Source organism: Eschrichtius robustus, chromosome 6 (genome assembly GCF_028021215.1).
Source record: "Eschrichtius robustus isolate mEscRob2 chromosome 6, mEscRob2.pri, whole genome shotgun sequence".
Classification (NCBI taxonomy): Eukaryota; Metazoa; Chordata; class Mammalia; order Artiodactyla; family Eschrichtiidae; genus Eschrichtius; species Eschrichtius robustus.
Genome location: NC_090829.1, coordinates 48,006,297 through 48,024,253, shown reverse-complemented (window position 1 = coordinate 48,024,253; position 17,957 = coordinate 48,006,297). Strand labels below are relative to the sequence as shown.

Below are 17,957 nucleotides of genomic sequence, written 5' to 3'. Positions count from 1 at the left end.
ACCTTATTTTTTATTGTGGTAAAAAAAATCCATCTTAACATTTTTAAGTGTATACAATTGTTACTTTTTGAACTATTACAATTATTCATTCTCCTCTTATTACTCAGACTCACAACTTTTTTAGCCATTTTTCCTTGGCCATCTCCCTTACCTCATCCCAGGGTTCATACACTGAAATGCCTACAGAGGCTGGGGTGTGGGGCGGGCAGAGGCAAGGTAAATGGCCCCAATGAGCTCAATATAAGACAATAGAGAATGGCGGTGACTGTGGAGAACTGGCATTTAAACACACACACACACACACGCACGCACACACACGTACCTGCGGGCTGACTTCTGACTTGTTTCGTAATCCTTGGGCTATAGCTAATAAAGGGACAAGAACTGTGGATACCGTATCCCAAATCTTGAATCTACATCATCGTTGCTATCACCCCGGGCCACTGTCATCACTTCTGCTTCTTCCCAAGTCCACTTTTGTCCTTTCCTTAGTCTTAACATCACATGTTTATTTACATGTTTCCCTTGAATCCAAATCTGACACCAAAGGCCATGTTTTCTTTTTCAGATTGTTTTATGTATTTTAATTCTGTATGACCAGTACAAACAGATTCATGGCTATTAAAGCTTCAGTGTGGATTACATCTTTACCAATATAAATTATCCTTTTTGACCAGACTAAAGCTTTTTACTTTGAATTCTGTCGTCTTACAAATATGCCACCTACACTTTTAAATTTATTTTTGTCTGTTATTGCACTGCCATCCTTTTACTTTAACTGATATTATTTTGCTTAGCTTTGTCTCTAAAAAACTTAATAGTTTTTGTTTTCCACCCAGCATGGCAGATTCTACCTTTCAATAAGAGACTAAAACTATTGATAATTGCAATATGTTTGTTTAGCATTTTGTCATGCTTCTTATTCTTTTCTTTTTGCGTTGATTGCATTTTTTCCTTTTTTCTTAAATATAGTTTTTCTATGAATGTGAAGAATAAAACAACATTTACTGACTCCACAATCTGTAAAATAAGGCATGTGATATTTTTTCTTATACATCTCTCTCTGTGTTTTTGAAGTGATCTGGGGTATTGGACCCAGAATATTATTATTTTTTCCACCATAAGGCACCTTATAAGAATTATTTTTAACATCTGAATTGTTTTAAAACAAAATAGGAACAACTTATGTAAATGTCATTTGTTTCATCATTTTATAGTTCCTTGAATTCAAACTTGAATTCTTGATTTTGATTATTTGGGCAGCAAAGTATGCATTTTTTGTTGTTGTTGTTGGCAGCGGTGGTGGTATGTGCATGTCTGCCCTTGTATGGCTGAGAAGATCATTCTTTTGTTCTTATGCATACTGAATGCTAGCTCAGCTGGAAAAGCAAGTTTGAATCGTAAACTTATTCCACTGCAATTCCATATACGTTATTCCATTATTCTTTATGCCATTAAATGCCACAGAAGTCTGATCACAAGCTGATATTTTCACTCCCTTTATTTTTTATGTTTGGAGTTCTTTAAGTTCTTTTTCCCCTTCATTTTAAAATTAAAAAAACAAAACAAAACAACTTTACCAAAGTGTGGCTAGATTGTGGTCTCCATTAATTTTTCCTGGTGTTCTGAGGACAAAAGATATAAAATGAGAGTATTTCCTTTTATCTGCTAGTTCTGGGTTTATCTGGGTTCCTTATAATTCAATCTTCTATAACTCTTCTTTATGTTTTTTAAAATCATTTTATATTATATTCACTTACACTTTTTACAGGTTCATTTTTAGAGTGTACAATTTAGTGGTTTTTAAAAGCTGTGCAATCATCACCACTATCTAGTTCTAGAACATTTCACCCCAGAAAGAAACCCCATAACCATTAGCAGTCACTCCCCATTCCCGCTGTCCCTTAACACTAATCTACTTTTTGTCTTTATGGATTTGGCTACTCTGGATATTTTATATAAAATGAAATGCGGCCTGTTGTGTCTGACTTTTTTGTTTAGCATAATATTTTCAAGAGTCATCCATGTTGTAGCATCTATCAGTACTTCATTCCTTTCTATGGTTAAATAATATTCTATTGCATGGCTATACAACATTTTGTTTATCCATTCATTTATTGATGGATACTGGGCTGTTTCCATTTTGGGGCTATTATGAATAACACTGCTATGAACATTTGTGTACATGTTCTTGCGTAGACCTATTTTTCTCCAATTCTATTAGGCTTATGTCCTGATCTTAAGGAGAAATATTCAGTCTTTCACCATTAGGAAAGATGTTAGCTGTAGGTTTTTTGCAGATGTCCTTTATAAGTTGAGGAGGTTCCCTTCTATTCCTAGTTTGTTGAGTTTCATGTTTTCACCCTGAAAATGTGTTGGATTTTGTCAAATGATTTTCTGTATCTATTGAGATGATCATGTGTCTTTTGTTCTATTGATACGGTATATCAATAGATTTTCTGACTGATTTTCATGTTTAACCAACCTTGCATTCCTGGAATAGATCCCATTTGATCATGGTATATAATTTTTATTTCTTGCCAGATTTGATATAAGGATTTTTGAGCCTATATTCAGAGTTTCTATTTCTTGTTTTGATAGTTTGTGTTTTTGTACTAATTTGTCCATTTCACCTAGGTCAACTAATTTATTGCCATATAATTGTTCATAGTATTCCCTAATACTATCTTTTATTTTTGTAAGGCTAGTAGTGATGTCTCCTCTTTATTATATTCACTTTTAAATATGATTTTCCTCTAAGTCTCCTCTTTATTATATTCACTTTTAAATATGATTTTCCTCTAAGTTTTAATAAAGTATCTTAATTTCGCTTTTAATTGACTGTCATGGCTTCCTATAATATTTAATATGCTATTCATTCTTTATTAATTGTATTTTAAAGTCTGGGCTTTACTATTCAGTACGTTTATGTTGTTTGGCTCTTACGTCAATATCATTGTCCCTATACAATATTTTGTGCAACTCTTGAAAATTTCTTACAATAAGATGATACCCTTCCCAGTTTCCTGAACTTTTATTTTAGGGGTAGGGAGTACTTAAATTTAGAGATTCTAATCCCCATTTGAATTAAAAGTTATAGTGCACTTAAAATAAAAATCATAATAAAATAAAATCTAACATTTAATAAAATAACATTTAATAAGCATATAACACACACCAGGTATTACAATGCACTGTATGTGAAATCTCCCTATATCAGTATAAACATCCCTGGAGTCAAGTTACAGATTACAAAGCCAAATTTGAACCCAGTTTTGTATGACAACAGAAACCACGTTCTTAACCAGTGGCTGACAAACTTCTTTTTTAAAGGGCCAGATAGGAAATATTTTAAGTTTGTGGGCCACATGGGCTTTGCCATAGTGACTCAACTCCGCTGTTGTAGCAAGAAAGCAGTCTTAACAATATGTAAATGAATGCGCAGAGCTGTGTTCCAAGAAATCTGATTTACAAAAAAAGCTAGTGTGCCATAGGCCATAGGCTGTGGTCCCCTGCTCTCACCAGCACACCACACTGGCCTACTTCCTTCTCAAAGCCTTCCCTGATTACCACATAGATAAATTTCTTCTGCTTCTGGACATCTACCATAGTAACTGTTGTAATACCATCATCCTAAATCATATATCCTTGTTTATATATATATGTCTTGTGACATCTTCTTTTGTTAACTATATTGACAAAAGCTTATGCCAAGGAGTAAGTGATTTTATATATTGCAATATTTTGTTGTACCTCTCTATAACACCCAACCCCATGCTACAGATTATAGTAGTTTAGAAATTTACATGAGTATATCTGGAGAGTTTTGCCTCTATAAAGCCATTCATCTAAGTTCACATAATAGAAATGTAAAAACTGGACAATAAAGATGTTGATATGGAAACGCAGACAACTGCTGTATAGCCAAGGTTCTATGGTCAACATCTTTGATCATGAGTTTTTTTAAAGTAGAAAAAATATTTGTTTCCATTTTCTCAGTTTCAATTTTCTTCTCAGACTTTCCTATCTCAAGGAATCCTAATTTATCAAAACTATAAGTCCATGATGTATTATTCTAAGAATGAGTAATAATTTAGGTAATAATCAAGGTATAGATGTTGATAATATTTTTCACATTTTAGAAATGGGTAATAACACCATTTTCCAGGATTAAAATTTTTTAGAATGAGCTCCTTTCTATGAAACAATGGCTTTTTGGCTTTTTTGGGCAGATAGCATTTGTTTTAAGATTTTTTTAATATTCAATTGTTCTTTCATTTACATTATACCCATATTTTTAATTCAGTCTATAAGAAGATACTTTGATACCTTGAGGCTCAAAGCAGATTTAAAACAGAATTGTCCTTTCAAGTGTTACTGAATACATCTGTAATGAAAAGTACAGGACAAGGATTATATGTGGTATGGGCTACAGGGTCTTTTAACTAGAGATGCCATCAGTGTCTGAGAAATGCCTTTGCCCAGAGACTTGAAATTTGGTAGTCACAGAAGTGAAAACTTGGTGTAAGAAGGTTAGAGTTTTCTAACCTGGAGAAAACAAACAAACAAATGAACAAACAGGCAACATAAACATGAGTCGGAACGAGAAGGAATACAATTTAAAGTTAGCATGGTTTGAATTATCAGACTATGGCTGAAACTATTGACTGGTTACCCCAAAATCACACTCAAACCACTGTTCCCCTGCTTCCTCCACCACCAAGGCCCAAAGTCCTTGATATCTCAACATCCCTTAAAAATAGGGACAGCTACATGCCATGAGCCAGTAAGTCCACAGTCGACATTTGCTAGAGGTCACTGGGAAAGCTTTTACTTCCTGATTAAAAGAGAAAGACTCGACAGGCACAAGCCTTTCCTCATTCTTCCTGCCCTGAACTAGAATATGATGTCTCGATCTGCAGAAGCATCCATCTTGCATCAGGCACAAGGTTTTGCGAGGACAACACCCTGACAACATTAAGCCTCTAAACAAAAAGGACACAACCGCTTTCCTCTAGACTTCTTGTCCTGGAAAAAATAAATCCCTATTATTTTATGTCATTGTACATAAAACTTGCAGCTGAAAGCATTTCTAATTGATACATACTTGAAAACTACTTTTTAAATTGTCAGTTACTTTTGGGCCACGTAATGTGAGTAAAAACTGGCTTTTAAGATAACCTTGGACAATAGGATTTCTTTCTCTTTCAAAATGTTTAATTTCATATTAATAATTATTAACTAAATCTGCTGTTATATTAAAAAATGAATAGTTATTATTATTAGGTTTTCATAATTTTGTTACTGACATTTTATTTTTAAAAGAACAAATCAAAAACTTTGAAATACAGAAAAAGTTACTTTTCTGGCTTTGACTTAGTTAATGTACCTTGTGCGCAATACCTCACAATATAATTTTTAAAAGTTCCCCGACTTAGCAAGGACAAAAATTATACCATTGTCACATAGCTGTCAGAATCCTGGTATTGTACAAATTTCATCCAGTATTATATGTCAAATGACGTATGGTATAAATAAAATTTAACCTGCCTTAGACATAGAACAAGAGATTTAGGATACTTTGTGAAGGTTTCTTAACTGGAAGGCTGAATGTATCTAAAAAACATTAATTGCTTCAATGATTTTAAATTGCTTTGTGAAGTACACAACAATTAAATGCTCTGATAATTGATTTAATTCAAGTGAATGGCAAAAATTCTACATCATAATACAGTATTTATAGCATACTACTAACAGGTGAAAAAACAATAAAATTAACTCTTCAAGTTACATAGGATTAAAAGACCTCAAATAAAACTTAGGTTCAGAACAAAATTTAGGTTATCAAGAAAATGGCAGAAGCAATCCAATATGGGCAAAATATCAAAAGTATCTTGGTGAGCTCTTTCGGGTCCGTTCAAAAGAAGCTAAGACACTAAGGGGAAAATAGACTACAGGTTGACAGGTTGACTCACTGTATTGCTAGATTGTGCAATAGAAATCACTTTCTGACATTTGAGTTACTGTTACTGGGAACTTTGGTATATCTGGGAAAAACAATACACTTAGGCAAATGAGGTTATTAAATCAAAGTAAATTCCAACTGCCTTTCTTCTCACACTAAATTATGAGCTGTGTGCTCAGAAGGCTCCTTTCCTAGGCTGAACCAGAAGGGGGCCTTGAAGCACTGGCTAGAGCTGGAGGTCCCATGCACACTTCAGCAGCTATGCTGTACGGAAGGCCAGCACTGAGTACTGTCAATGCCAAATCTCAGAACTCGTCTCTTCCCCATGCTGGCTCAAAGATGACAAATGCCTGAATAATTTAGATTTAATAAGCCTGAATAAGGTCTCCCATTGCAACCATTTCACTGAAAATAGAACATTCAAGAGCAGTTAAGTTTTAGTTAAGATAAAGCCTCATGTTACGTTTATATACTTTTCTCTAAGGCTCTTTCTATGTGTCAAGAAAAAAAGTCATAAAGTGTGTGTATATACATATAGTACGGAATGTTACTTAAAAGTACATCTTTAAGTCAGCAAAGTTCTAGAGACAAGGAGAGAGCACACAAATTTCAAATGGCATTGAATTAATAAATGTATATTTAAAGTATACACACATGCAAGGTTGTAGTTAATAGCAATGTTTACTCCATTCAGAAATCCAACAAAATACAGTGATATTTATATTTAGCTCAATATAAGCAACTGTTGTGGGCAGAGGGCTGAATTTAGTGCTAAAAGACATGTTTAAAAAAATTCATTTTTCTAGGTGTACTTGTGAAAAATGTAAAATGATGCTTCTTTACAGGTTGCGAAGTATAACTGTTACTGTTAAACTATTATGTGTAAGGCTCTCAAAGTAAATACCAAGGTAAATGAAACTCAGTCTTAATTCTGAAGATACTAAGCATCTGGTGAAGAAGACAGGAACTCAGCTAACTCTATACGAGGCACTGTGCTAAGCATTAAGAGTAACGCCAACGAACCATGAAGAAGGAAGATTAACCTAACATCAGTTCTAAGCCAAAGTGTATCTATCAGCATGCTAGTAAAGGCATATCAAAAAGCAAGCAGGGCTTCCTTGTTGAGAATCTGCCTGCCAATGCAGGGGACACGGGTTCGAGCCCTGGTCTGGGAAGAGCCCACATGCCGCGAAGCAACTGGGCCCGTGAGCCACAATTGCTGAGCCTGCGCGTCTGGAGCCTGTGCTCCGCAACAAGAGAGGCTGCGATAGGGAGAGGCCCGCGCACCGCGATGAAGAGTGGCCCCCACTTGCCGCAACTAGAGAAAGCCCTCGCACAGAAACGAAGACCCAACATAGCCATAAATAAAAAAATAAAAAAATAAAAATAAATAAATAAATAAATATTAAAAAAGCAAGCTCTTTAAAAAAAAAATAAAAAAGCAAGCAAATGATAGTTAAATATCTGCTATTATTAAATTTACTACTGAAGAACTATTTACAATTAACTAGAATTCTCCAGGTCTTGTAATAATAAAAGAAAAATCACATTTGAATTCTTAATTCTAACATTAATCAGATTAATTTGTTTCTGGAATAAATGCCAAATTCCACATGTGCTTAAATACAATGAGTCTGGCTCTTTTTTTTTTTTAAAGAACAATTAGAAAAATGGAAGAGCAAATTCAATTTTTATAGAATAATGTATGCTTTTACTAGATAAGCTTCTACAAAGGTATCTCACTTGAAGTAAACAGTGGTGAGCCACAGGCTTCCTTGGCTGTAGAATGCAGACCTTGAGTACCACCGGTGGGAGAGCCCTTTTCCTTACCTATAACTGCCTGTCTCTGGAAGAATTTAGAAATGTTGGCTCATGAAGTTGTAGGTAAGTCTTTGCAGTCCACAGTCTGAATCAAATTGGGCTCAAGAAACACTTTTGCAAAGGCTAACCAGCACAAGGGCATTCTCAGAAGGCCTAATGTATAGTACTTATTCTGTGAGGGCAACTGACTCTCGTTTGTCAAAGAGCAAGATGTATCAATGCATACATTAAAGAAGTATTGGTCCCCACTTCTAATTCAGTAAGGTTATAGGGCAAGTTCTTTCTGCTGAGCATTATATAAGGTGCTGAGAACAAATAGGAGATAGGAAAGAAGCATAGTCTCTAGGATAATTGTTACTTAAAACACACTGATCCAAACTTTAAGGACTAAATTCTGAAAACATTACATTGAAAATAAGACAGAAACAAATCTTTACCTTGTATAACAATTAATCTTGTTCCCCAAAGCACTGTTTAACCTTAGGAGATGACTTTAAAAGGCAGCAGGGGCTGGGAGGGGAGGGTCCTGCTCAACTTTAGTGTATGGTTCAAGTACCTTTGCTATTAAGGGGGAAAACCTCAGTTTTTACTTTTTAATATTATATCCAAATAATATTAAGTTTCACTTAGAAGTGAATGTATACATGCAGGATCCTTTTCACTTTGCTTCAGTAACCCATAATTATTCAAAACCTAATGAATTAATGTCAGTCCGACTCCAGTTAAAAAGACAATGTAGGAAAGTACCGTCTCCCACTATGGGGATAGGCCTCTAGAAATTAATAACTGGGAAAACAGGTCATGAAATCACTTATAGGCATTCAACAACAAAAAAAGATCAAATCTCTTTCTCTCTTGCTAAGGGTATGTGTCTCAAACAGGTTTCTTCATATCTATGCCCCCTTGTACACCACCTCTCCCCCACCACCGCCCCCCCAAAAACCACTTGATCTTGAACCTTTACGTCTTGCTCTTTTGTACTGCATGCATCAGTGAATCCTCCTGTTAGAAAGAGAAACCCATGCCACTCAATTATTTTTACTCAATAGGCTTAGAGTTAGAATTATAAATTTTAAAAAAACCCAAAGTATATTGTAATTTGAAATTAACCAAGTCTTTCAGCTAAAGAACACTAATTTCATGAGCATCTTCCACTTGAGAGACATTCTGCACTCCACTGATTTTCTTCTTTCTCATCACATACATACTCTGATAGCCATACGCAAAGAGTAAAAATCAAGCACAGAATAATATGCTTTTAACCTAGGTAGTACTTCACATAAAATTATAAACTGTCATATGATGAACATTTTCAACACCAGTAATGTACAAGAAGTCTTCAGATGATCTGCGATTTAATGTGAACACCAATTTAAAATGTGTCAAGAGTTCAAGGTAACAAATACTTAAGTGCCACATACTGCCAATGATTTTCTTCCTTATAAAAACATGGTTTTCTTACTCTCAAATGCTATAGGAGGCCAATCTCTTTCACTGACACAATAAAAAAGATCCATATCTTGGAAACAGGTGAAAAATCCAGTACTTTAATAACACAGACTCATTCATTCCTAATAAGATTCTATCCTTTTTGATACTTCAAAGCAGAAGACCTATAAATAGTTGGGATTCAAAGTGCATCTGGATTTCGACTGTTTTGGTATTTATTTTCTATCTCACTTACTTATTAACTGATTCCCAATCAAACCCTTTCAAAAAGATCTTCTGATAAAGGCCCTGAAAGAACTTCATTGCCAGTATTATTATTAATTATTATTATTACATGGGGGAAACGATCCAGTGACAGCAAGTATTCAATTTCACAAAATGAATCAGTAGCAGAGCCTGAAGGAGAATCTGAGACTCTGATTCAGGATGATCTATTTAATCAGAAATAACAAGCGCAAACACAATCTTTTCCAAGCCTAACTATACCCTAGTACCCATTTTTCCCCTAAAATCATTTTCACAGGGTCATATCAGCTATGTGGATTAACAGACTCTCCTGTGATGTAGCAAAGATAAAATCCCATCCTTACCATGGCTGCTAAATTTAGTGGCTACTGGTGCTTTTTCTTTCTTCTAAGCTCTTTGCTGTCTCTAATACTTACCTGATCTACTTGAGGACAATCGAAAAGCAGCTGTTTTTCTAAGATCTCTCCCGCTATATATTCCTCTAGTGGGTGAGAGTATGGGAGGGAGTGTTGGAGTATATACATTGATAAGTCACTTAGGCTTATCAGTAGTAGCACTCAGTAGGATTGAACTTGAAGCTATGAAGAGAATTCTTTCCAGCCATTTCTTTTCAAAAAGGAATTTTGTGTGTATTACAGAAATAAAATCCCCAAATCATGAGTAAATCAGCAAACCATGAAAACAGAACAAAACAAACAAGAATAGACAAATAGGTCCATTTTATTCACCCTAGTTCAAAAAAAAAAAAAAAACAAAACCCAGATTAAAGTACTCAGGCAGACTCTGAAATATACAACTATCACAAGGAAAGCATTTCAGAGCAAAATGTGCTGCAATATGCTACTATGATTAAAAGCCATGTAATCTGGAGAACCTCTAACAAAAAGAAAAAGAAAATGAACTAGGCAAATAGCTTTTTACAGTTTTTTTCTAAAAAAAAAAAAAGGCTGTAATTTTGTCATGTTACACAAAGGTAGATGCGACTTTCATCTTAGTATTAAAACATATTTTCATCTATTGGTGTTTAATTACACTCAAAGAAATCACACATGGTTTAATACTAAGAATAAACTATTATTTTATGACACTATTACATGTGTTAAGTCTGAGCCCATCATAACACATACTAAGGGAAATCATTTAGCATACACTATCTAAACAGAAAAGATCCTTGCACAGCTTTTCTTGTACTTTTGTTTTTTAAAATGTACAAATATTACTAGACACAAATGAGAGAATAAGGAGCAGCAGTGAAGTACACCACACGTTCCCACTGTAGGCTGCTGAGTCCTAGTCTTTGTTCCGATAGTTTAAAGCCACTGGGAGGAAAGCGAAGTGTCTCTATTAAAAAACATTTTTACATTATTGCTGGCAAAAGTTATACTTCTGATAGGTTCAGTCATCGTGATTATTCCTGACTGTATTTCCTTCTTTAATAGAGATCTCTTTCAATTCTAGGAACCTGCAGTATAACCACCCTGGAAAACAGGTCGGTAGCAGGGCAATCTGATACAACAACGTGAAGGATAGATAGTAACGAAGAATGCTAAGTTATTTTCCTAGTGAAACAGTTCTGAAGTAATTCTCTATCAGTGACAAAATTTTTGTTTTTTACCAGCTACGCACCTATCCAAATATCATCCACCTTGTCCTCAATTAGCAGTTTCCTCAATATTAAAATTTCCCAGAATAGTTTTAATGGTACAACTCAAACCAAAAACACTAACCACGCCCTTTATACCCTGAGTCAAGCCACCTTTTGCTTTTTAATCCCCCCTCAAACTCCAAAAACGTACATCTTTCACCTAAAAGGGTTTGCACCAGTTCCCTAACCCGAGTCAGAGACTCTTATTAGCTGTGCCTTGATAAAATTCCTATTGGAAGACGCTTTCTCCCGGGCAGAGGAGACGCCCAAAGAGGCACCCACGCTTACCTCCCACACACCTGCAACCCCTGGCGGGATGCTGGAGCAGAGGCTCCGAGGACTGCGCTCCTCTCCTGTTCCTGCTCTCCTCTCTCCCGGGAAACTACAGTCCAGGCTGCGCCTTCGGCTGCTACAGGGACCTAAGCTCCGCCTCCCCCTCCTCTAGTTGGCGAATTCGGCAGCTGTTGCTCCTCCCCCTGCTGTTCCGGCTGCTGCCCTGACTGAAGGCGGCGGGAAGCTGCTGCCCTGGTACCTTAGCGCTCCCCACACTTCTGCAGCTGCTCTGCCGCTTCCCTTCCCCGGGGACCCCTCTCCCTTCACTCAGTGGCCTGAACCTAGAGCAGCCTCCCGCCCCGTCCGGGCACCTCCGCGAGGAGCCCAGGCTCAACCTATCCCTGCCCGAGCCGCAGGTCTCGCCGCTCGGTGTGCCTGGTGCTTGGCCGCTTTCGGGGAAACTGCTCCTCCAGCCAGGGTGCATCCTCACACCGAGCCCTCCCTCCACCCTGGCTATTCTCCCGCGGCTTCCTCTCCGCCCTCGCAGCTCGGCCGCCCCACGTTCCCCACTTGGAGTTCTTCCCCCGCCCCCCTGCCTTCCTCGGCTCCGCTAGCCCGCCCCCACAATGGGTGAGTCGCCTGCCGGGCCGACCCTGCATCCTGATTGGCGCAGGTGAGAGCTGACCCCTCCCTTCCTCTTCTTTCCGTGCACCCTCTCTCTTTTTCTCACCTCCTCCCGCACAGGCAGGGAACTCTCCTACTATTGGCTAAAAGTGTCCCCACCCATCGCCTTGGGCTCCACCGCATGGCCTGACGGGAATTGTAGTCTTGCATGTGCAGGAATTGCCGACAACGCCGGCGAGTGGGACTACGAGTCCCCATAGGCCCCTGCGCGACTCCGGCTGGGCAGGATTCCGGACAACGCCTGGTTCCTCTCGGGTCCTTCCGGCGTCGCCGGAGTACATTGATCTGGGAGTTGAAGAGGGCTCCAAAGGTGGCAAGTGAAGTCAGTGCCTCAGTTGCCGGTAAGGTGTGGCTGTTCTGTCCCAGTCACCGTAGTCCCGCGCGGAGCAGAAGAGCTCTGGGGTCACACGGGGGTCGTGGCTGAGGCACTCGGGCTTGGTTCTGGCAGGCGGAGCGGACGGGGCTGGGAACGGGGCCCTGTGGGCGTAAGCGAGGTTACCCTACGCGAGTGGCGTAAAGCGGGTTTGTAAATGCCGCCTGCCCTGCTCGGGCCTGAACGCCTCCAGGAAGTCTTCTCTAGGTGGGGGCGGGAGGGGAAGGGCGAGGTTGGCCTCTGGTGCCCCCGGAGGAGGGAGAGGGCGGATGTGCCTGGGGTGGGGTCCTCTGAAGGTGTGGCTTGGGGCGGGGAGATGAGGCTGCTGTTTTCCCCCTGCTTTAGAAATAGGATAGGGAAGGAGTGGAGGAAGGAAGGGGCGCTTGGAGTGTGCTTTTGAGGTGACTCGGGTTATGCCCTTTGAGGGGAGAGGAGAATTGTGGAAGAAAGAGCCAATGTTGACAGAGACCTACGGATTCAGTACCAGTTTCATGATGTGGTCCCTCTGAGGAGGTAATTTTGCCCTAAGTAGAAAAGCGTAACGCTGTAAAGATGTAATTCCTAAGATGTATTTACTGTTTTCCTGTTTACTGTTTTCAGAGAGCATTCACAGTTGCATGCTGATGAGGAAACTGGGGGGATAAATGACGTACCCAAGGTCACACACGTAGGGACCGATCGTCTGAATCTAATCTAGTTGTAATCCAGCTTCTGCATCGGAGCTGCCGCACCAGAAAGGAGTAGGGAGTTTGGTTTTTTTTTGAAGAGGGTGGAGGAAGTTGCAAAGTAATGAATTTTAGGTATTTCTAAGAAGCCATCTGTGAGGTGAAGAGTTTTTTTGAGCTGGAGAGAAATTCCTCAGCGAAAGAAAAACACGCACTCTAACCTGTTGGAAAAATAAGAAGAATCAGTTTCAACTTACCTATTTTTTCCTTTTATTAGAGGTATATTAAGGGATGGACTGTGCTACCATTTTAAAGGGTAGTTGATGGGACAGGAGAAATTCAGGTAACAATACAGCTCACCCTTACTGGTGAAAGATACTCCTTTCCCTTCCTACCTTAGTCTTTACTCTGTTTTTTTACTTTCAGCTGAGAACAATGGGATTAGGATTCTTTCACGAAACTTATTTTACACTTTTTCAAATAATACAGCAGCAAGAGAGAGTTTATTTCTAGTTGTGCTTATTACTAGAAAAGAAGATACGTTGCATTTCTTGGAGGTAGCATCACATTTTTGTTGATTTTTATTTACTTCCCCTCATTTTCTTGGCTCGTGTGTGTGGTGTGTGTGTGTGTAAATAATAACATCAGACTTTTGTATATTTTATTTTTCTTAGCATCATCTATGAGTTTTAACTCATCCTTATTTTACATTAAAGAATGGAAAAATGGACATTTGTGTTTCGTATTGAGCAGAAAGCTGTGTGCTTGTTCCAGTCTTACCCACTGTTGTCACCAATTATAATTACAGTTCACAAATATTATTATTAGACAGTTCTTTAATAGAATTTTAGGAGTATGTTCATTGACATCAAGATCTCTTCCTGATAAGTTTATAGCTAAAAATCGGGTATCTACTGATAGCAGGTAATCAGTCATGGTTTACTGTTGTATAAGTTGACCATTTAAATATGCAGCATTTTGAATGTACTCTGAAATTATTAAAATTATCCACAATGTGTTTAACTTTTGAATGCAAAAACACTTTATAGGATCGGATGTACTCTTACATTCCCCTTTGATTGAAACTAAGATGGTCTGGAAATTAATATGACTTTTAAAATGAAAGAGAGGTATGATACTATAGAATGAAGTAAAATAAAAAGTAATTAGTACCATAAGTAAGTAATGCAGTAGACAAGGAAGGAAGACCGACTGAACAAATGGAAAATTATGTGGAGGTGACTGGCTCAGTGCTGTGTTAGAAGGGTGCGGTAGTATAAATAGACCATAAACTGAATATGAGTCAGTTATGGTAAAGCAAGAATGTGAAAGTATTTTCTATATGGCCGTGTAAGCATTTGCTTTTTGTTGGAGGAAGTGAGAAATGAGTTCTTATTTTTGACATGCAGTTAGGAGGTTGTGGAATGACTTTTGAACCAAAAGTCAGGAAGATTTGGAAATTAGTAAAATTAATATAATGCACTTGTCTAGGGAGTGTTAGTTTTTGTCCTTGGTTCGATTCTACACCAACTGCTCTTCATCTCCGAGCTTCATTATAGTATTGATATTTCACCAATGGCGAATGGTGAGTAACGGAATGGTGGGATAATGTTTCTATTGTATTTATCATCTTTCAGTCACATGCTGGAGTACTGTGGTCATTTTGGAGCTCTGCACACTGAATAACTTAGGGCTCACAGAATGATGTGTACACTTGTATTTTTATAGTAGTTTGCAGTTCACCAGTGTCCACATTTGTTGTCATTTTGGGTTTTGCAGGAGCCTTGTGTGAACTTTTGGACCTCATCTCTTATAGGGCTTAGGATGTGTCCCGTATACATGATCTTTTTTTCTTTAAGGATGTAAGATCTGTAAGAACAGGACTGTTGTGTTATTATTGTGTTTCCCAGTAGGTAAAATAATTGGGTACCTGTTTACAAAGAATGAAGAAGTTCAGATTGGTTAAGTGCAAGATCATGTAGCTAGTAACTGGTGGGACCAAGGCATAATCCAGGTCTTCTGACTTTAGATCTTTAATATTGTGGAATAAAGACTCAGTTCCCTTAGATTATTTATTTTACATGAGAAAAAGACTTAAAATGATTTAAATATTCATATACTGTTACCCTCTTACTCTGTTTAATGCTCACAATTTCTTTTGTGTCCTATGTAGCTCTCCATCCTTAACCCCAGCATTTCTCATTTACCGTGCTTTTCAATTACTACCTACAAAAGCTCTTTCCTGACCTTTGTACATGTTACATCCTCCTGCCTGGGCTGCTTCCCCTCCCCTTCCCAAGTCTGGCCCACTCCTAGTTAATTTTCAAGTCTCAGTTTAAATGTTATTTCTCAGGGGAACCTTCTCTGACCATTGACCCCTCCTTCCCCAAACTAGAGTAAATTCCCACTATATCTTCACCATACTCTGTAATTCTTTGTAGCATCATCACAAGAGGAATTTAATTATTTCTGTGTTTATTTGGTAAATGTCTGTCTCCCTCACTAGACTGTAAGCTACCTGAGCAGGGCCCTCATTTGTCATGTGCCTTACCTCACTACTTATACAGTGTCTGACACAAAGTTAAGTACTCAGTAATTATTTGCTGAATTTATGAACAAATGTAAATGCATTCATGCACAGTGCCTCCAGCACTCTGCTAGGGGCAGAAATACAGAAATTAATAAAGGAGACATGTTCCCTACCTTTGAATATAAAGGAGTTATTTTCAGAAGTTTAATATAAATTGTAGAAAGATGTTTGTTCTTTCTTAGAGGTCTGTAAAATCAGGGTAGTTTTCTATGTGGACATGGCAAAGGAATCATTTTCTATTACAGCAAAATTTCTGTATAACAGCATTTTGGAGACCTTGTCACTATCCTGCTTTTGCAAGCAACATTCATTATAACAGAATACAGACATGGAAGAAAGTAACTTTCAATGGATTCTGTTCTTCCCTAATGTTATCTCATTCTGTCCTCAACAAAATTCATGCTTTTTCCTTTTTTCTTTGTTGTTTTGTTTCATTTTTTAGCCACAGTATCTTCCTTTGAGTTTTTACCTTCAGTATCACCTGCCTTAGACAAGGTGACTGTAAAATTGAGTAGTACTTATTTCAAAGGAGCTTATAGTTGGTGCTTCTTGAAAGTTTTCATATTTCAGTGAGTCTCACGGTAATATCTTGTTTGCTTTAACCTAGATACTTAGGAGAGTAAAAATATTATTTTCAAAACATGCAGACTAAATTCAGGAAAAAATTTTGTTAGGTTTTGGTCCTGAAAACAAATTCTCTGATCTTTCACAGTACTGTGATAATGGCATAGAATAAATTCAACAGCTCTGTGTTGCTGTAGCTTTGCCTGCCTTCATGAATTTACCAATTTACTCTTCCACAAGATATTGTCAAAAAGTGATTGCTGATATTTGGCTTTAAAACTTGGTAATGGGGGGCTTCCCTGGTGGTGCAGTGGTTGAGAGTCTGCCTGCCAATGCAGGGGACACGGGTTCGAGCCCTGGTCTGGGAAGATCCCACATGCCGCGGAGCAACTAGGCCCTTGAGCCACAATTACTGAGCCTGCGCGTCTGGAGCCTGTGCTCCGCAACAAGAGAGGCCGCAATAGTGAGAGGCCCGCGCACCGTGATGACGGGTGGCCCCCGCTTGCCACAACTAGAGAAAGCCCTCGCACAGAAACGAAGACCCAACACAGCCATAAATAAAATAAATAAAAAATAAAAATAAAAAATAAAATATATTAAAAAAAACAAAAACAAACAAACAAAAAAACTTGGTAATGCTCCCAGTTTTTATTATTAAATGTAAGTCTTTGATAAGTCCTAAATTTAATTTTTAAAAAGTAAGTCGCTGTGTTGTTTGAATCTTGGATAAAAAATTCATATTGACCTAGCATACTAATATGTGAAAGATAAAACTGAAGTACTGCTTCTTATATCTTGTTGGGTTATTAAGGTTGATATGATTGGTAATGTATGCCAAAAATTTTAAGCTAATTCCATGATAAACAATTTTTTTCCATAATATAAACTGCAGAAGTGATTTAGATGTTAAATAGTGTCATCGATGGTGTATATTATTGTATTTGAAATGTTATAGAAAGTTGCAGTCTTAGAGATTTATGTTTTAGCAATCTGCGTGTGCGCATACACACACACACACACACACACACACACACAGTGTAAAAAGTGAAAGCATCTTTATTGTAGCAGTTAGAAACAATTTATTGGCAGGAAGGTAAACAGTGTAGTTTGGTGGTCCATTTTCGTCTGTATGAAGATGAAGAATTCAGTTTTCTCATTTTAGCTACACAATTAATTGCATCTTGGATGTAATGTAATATTAGTCTTATTTTTCAAGGTCACCCTTACATTTTTGGTATGTATAATCTTTTCTTTTTTTTTTAACCACCCAAAAAGTGAAATAAATATTTCAGTCTCACTCTGCAGTTGCCTAGAATCAGGTGTTGCTGTTACAAAAAAGAAAGAAAGAAAAGAGGATTTTTTTATCAGCAAGCTTATGAATTATTGGGTAACAGCAGTGGAGCTTATTAAGTGGTAGCCACTACTGTTTACTTAGGCCAGTCCTTTGGAAATAAGCTTACCAGAAGTAAGTTAGATTGCATAATAATGATACTTTGGTTCATTCATTTATCAAATATTTATTGAATGTATATTATGTATAAAGTTGCCTTAAATCTTCTTTGTACCGACCCTATGATGTAGAGGCACTATTATCCCCAAGGTAAATGAGAAAACTAAAGTACAGGGAGGTTAAGTAACTTCCCCGAGGTCACACAACCACTTATTGCTTGGAATTAGGATTT

General features: G+C 37.7%; 2 protein-coding genes across 3 annotated transcripts in view; one reads left to right on the top strand and one right to left on the bottom strand.

The window, feature by feature from the left end:
* Positions 1-11,517, bottom strand: part of SERPINI1 (serpin family I member 1) — a 73,594-nt gene extending 62,077 nt beyond the window's left edge. Inside the window, exon 1 of one of the 2 annotated variants that reach the window (XM_068547403.1) lies at positions 11,415-11,517. The gene's annotated coding sequence lies outside the window, so the exon portion shown is untranslated. The remainder of the gene's footprint in view (positions 1-11,414) is intronic. The other variant, XM_068547405.1, reaches the window with a different exon arrangement.
* A 791-nt stretch (positions 11,518-12,308) lies between these two features.
* The window catches only part of PDCD10 (programmed cell death 10), a 40,256-nt gene continuing 34,607 nt past the window's right edge, over positions 12,309-17,957 (top strand). The window contains exon 1 of the mRNA XM_068547402.1: positions 12,309-12,424. The gene's annotated coding sequence lies outside the window, so the exon portion shown is untranslated. The remainder of the gene's footprint in view (positions 12,425-17,957) is intronic.